This window comes from Phyllostomus discolor, chromosome X (genome assembly GCF_004126475.2).
Source record: "Phyllostomus discolor isolate MPI-MPIP mPhyDis1 chromosome X, mPhyDis1.pri.v3, whole genome shotgun sequence".
Lineage (NCBI taxonomy): Eukaryota > Metazoa > Chordata > Mammalia > Chiroptera > Phyllostomidae > Phyllostomus > Phyllostomus discolor.
The window spans coordinates 45,043,089-45,047,381 of record NC_050198.1 but is presented as its reverse complement, the minus strand read 5'-3'; the positions used below and the strand labels follow the sequence as shown (position 1 = coordinate 45,047,381).

General features: G+C 40.5%; 2 pseudogenes; both read left to right on the top strand.

Annotated features, from left to right (window-relative positions):
* Positions 1–1,413: 1,413 nt before the first annotated feature.
* LOC114505748 lies at positions 1,414–1,974 on the top strand (annotated as a pseudogene).
* Positions 1,975–1,998: 24 nt separating this feature from the next.
* On the top strand, positions 1,999–2,689 carry LOC114505436 (annotated as a pseudogene).
* Positions 2,690–4,293: the final 1,604 nt, after the last annotated feature.

Here is a 4,293-nt window from a genome sequence, read left to right as displayed (position 1 = left end):
AGGGTGGAGAGTGGGAAGTGCTGGGGTGGGGAGATTGGATGGGGGAAAGTGGAGACAACTGTACTTGAATAAGAATAAAAACAGCATCTATCTCTTATCTCACATTTATGAAGATTAGAATCTAGGTATTACATGTCTAAATTGTGTCCTCCACTTAGGGTCTCACAAGCTAAAGTCAAGGTTTGGCAGGGCTGTGCTCCTTACAGGAGGCTGAGGGGAAGAATTTTTCCTTCTAGTCATTGACAGGATTCAGTCCCTTGTGGTCATGGTATGAGATTCCCATTTCCTCCTGGCTGTCATCTAAGAGCCTCTCCCAACTCCTTAAGGTCCCTTCATTCCTCATTGCATTGTCCCTCCATCTTCAAACCAGCAAAGGTGAGTCCAGTCCCTCTCACCTCTGCCATGTCTCTTCTGCTTCCCACTTCCTTGCATCTCAGTGACTTCAGCTGGAAAATGTTTGCCACTTTTACAGACTTGTGTGATTGGATTTGGCCTACCTGCATAACCGAGGACACTCCCTCCATCCAAGGTCCATAAGCTTAGCTGTCTCTGAAAACTCAATTTTGCCATGGATGGTAACATTCACAGGTCCTTAAGATTAGGATATGGATACCTGATGGTGGGGGGAGACATTATTCTGCCTACCACATTATTTAGTAAGTAATAGAGGTCCATATGAACCAGGTCTATTTGGTATTAAGGCTCAATATCTTCCTATGAGTCCAACCTGCCTATCTAAAATATTTAATATGTTAGAGCATGTAATAAATGGGAAAACAGAGGAGTAAAATGTCTTAAAGCAGATATGTATTTAGTAAAGTCTGTTTCCAATTTTCAACATGATTTATACCTTTGGAATATGGTATTCAAAATAGTCAAGGTTGTGAAATAAATCAATATTGTTTCATTCCATATTCAATACTAGTAGACATATACTTTTCACAATAAATGTACATTAAAATTGCCAGAATTGCTCTGCTAATTTATTCAAGTCTAAGTGTTCTTATTCCTGGCAGAATTTAAAGCACTTTAAACACAAGACAATCTCTTATATCCCCCAAAACTAAAAAGCAGCACAACAATTTCAATACATTGATACCAGTTATCAGGAGTAACCCAGGCTTCATAGTGTTTCCTAGAAGGGGGCACACTGACTTCCTGACAGGAGCAGGGCCTGGTTTTCCTCTCACTATGTGCTTAAAGGTAGTACCCAAAATTGTTTGGATCCAGGTATTTGTAGAGCCTTGTTAGAGTTAAAAGTTGTAGTGTAGAGCACAGAAATGATTGGGGCCTTGACAGATCACTTTTGGAGTTGAATCTGTCATTGAAGCCCGGCTATAGACAACAAACACACATTGAATAGATGCTTAAGAAAGGCTTGCTTATGCTTCTTTCCAACTTGGACCCAGCATGATGGTTCCTGAAAATAAGGGTGGTGAGAAAAAGAAGGAGCATTCTGCCATCAACAAGGTAGTGACCAAAGAATACACCATCAGCATTTACAAGCACATCCAGGAAGTAGGTTTCAAGAAGTGTGCCCCTTGGACACTCAAAAAGATCCAGAAATTTGCCATAGAGATGGGAACTCCAGGTGTACACATTGCCACCAGGCTCAACAAAGCTGTCTGGGCCAAAGGAATAAGAAATTTCCCATACTGTATAAGATGTGGTTGTCCAGAATACATAATGAGGATGAAGATTCACCAAATAAGCTCTATACTTTGGCCACTTACACACCTGTCACAACTTTAAAAAAAAATGTTTGCTTACAACTTCCACAATGGATTCCCATATCCAGTGATAATTTACCCATTTGTTTATTCAATGTCTATATTAAGTATTTTGATGTGGGCATCACTGTACAAGGCATTGGAGATACAGCAATGCACATCACCATTTTCGCTCTAGAAAAGCTCATGGTTAGCTCAAACATCAATGGGTCTGAGAGTCCCAGGTGTGAAGACTGCTGCCTGAGTAAAGGGATGCCCATAATTCAAGATGCAAGTAGGGAATCCCATCTTCTATTCCCATTTCTGAAGCTCCTGCTCCTGGAAAGCTCAAATCACTCTGGCCTTGAAGAACATTGACTATGAAACAGTGCCCATCAACCTCATAAAGGACAAATCCAGCAGTTCTCTGAAGAATTCCAGGCACTCAGTCCCATGAAGCAAATGCCATCACTGAAGACTGATGGCATCACCATTGACCAGTCTCTGGCCCTCACTGAGAACCTGGAGGAGACTTGGCCCATTCCACAACTCCTGCCTCAGGATCCAAAGAAAAGTGTCCTCATCCTTGCACACATAATTTCTGACCTCATCACCAGAGGCATCCAGTCTCTGAATAACCTATCTGTCCTGAAGTGAGAGGGACAGGAGAGCCAGCTGATATGGGCCCACAAGGCCATTGTCCTGGCTTTAGCACTTTGGAGCAGATCCTGGAGGGCACATCAGAGGAGTACTATGTGGGAGATGAGGTGTCTATGGCTGATTTCTCCTTAGCACCTCAGGTGGCAAATGCTGAAAGGTTCAAGATGGATCTCATTCCCTACTCTACCATCAGCCATATCAACAACTGACTGCTGGCCTTGGGAGCTTTCCAAGTGACTACTTCCTTCTGGAAGCTAGACATACCCACTGAATTGAGGGCCTAGCTCTCAGAACATGCCCCACTGGTGCATGAGCAGGAGTTGTGTGAGCTGAAGAGGCCAGCAAATGAGCAAGCCATAACTGCAGAAGCAGAAGACTTTCACTTTTACCCCTTGAACTTGAACTGTAGCCCTTGATCTGCCTTCTCACTGAAACCTTTCCCTGCCTTTGTCCCCTCATGTGTCAAACATGGTCAGGAGTGGGTAGGAGAATACTAGGAGTAATGCAGGAATATTACCTGCCACCTATGTCATGGTGCAGTCATTAAGTTGAATTGAGAATGAACACTAAAATGCCTGCCAAGTTTACCAGAAAGTCATAAGGATGCCTGTGTGCTTCTTTCCATCCCCTCCGCTATACCTGAAATTTGATAATTTAACTGAAGCCCAGGCCACCAAGTTGTTAAAAAAAAGGAAACAGATATTCATGGTCTAGTTGGGGAATTTTAGGCAATATTAAAGGAAAATGATGACTTGCCCAATATAGAAATCATTAAACATCTATTAAATAAATAATATTTAGACATTTATTGAAAACATGTGAAAAGATACATCATTAGTAATCTGGGAGATATAAATAAAAACTTCAGTGGGATGCTACTTCATACACACCAGGATGGCTATAACTATAAAAATGAAAAATAACAAGTGTTAGCAAGAATGTAGAGGAACTAGAATCTTCATACATTGCTGATGAGAATGTAAAATGATGCAGTGACTTTGGAATATAGTTTGCCAGTTCCTCAAAAGATTAAACATAGAGTTGTCATATGAACTAGCAATTCCAGTCTTGGTGGAAAATATTAAAGTTTATTTAATTGACTATATAAATTATGGAGTATATGGATTAATGGAGTATACATACATACACATATACCTAGAAAAATTAAATCAGGGATTTTAAAGAAAATTTTGTACAAGAATATTCACAGCAGCATTATTGATAATAGCCAAAAAAGTAGAAACAACCCAAATGTCCATCAACTGATGAACAGATCAACAAAATGTGGTATAGCCATATGATAACATTATTTTTCAATAAAAAGGAATAAATTACTGATACATACTCCAAAATGAATGAACCTTGAAAACATTATGCTAAGCGAAATTAGCTCAATACAAAAGGAAAAGTATTATGTGATTTCATTTGTATGAGATATCCATAACAAATAAATCTAAAGAAACTGAAAGTAGATTAAAGGGTCCCTAGGGCTAGGCTTTTTTGGGGGGGGCGGGGAATTATAGGGTGATAGCTAAAGAATAAAAAGTTTCTTTTTAGGAGTGCACCTACCCTCAGACACTTCCCAAAAGGCAAAGTTCTTAGCTAGGTGGAATACTTGCATGTGCTTATAAGGGAGCTAAAGGAGCCACCCACCCTGATGGCCTCCAGGCTTGAGGCATACTTAATAATGGTCTCTGATACTAAGTGCCCATTTTCTTATGGTTTTTCAAGTGTAGTTATCTCCATTTCCTCCCCACCACTCCCCAAGACCCCACCCATCCCCAGTTCCCACTCTCCATCCTTCCTCACTTTGCTTTGTTCATCTGTCCTTTAAACATGTTTCTTGATGATGTTGCCCCTTTATTCAACAATAATCACCCTCCCCTTTCCCCCTGGTTATAGTCAGTTTGTTCTTTGTTGTTGT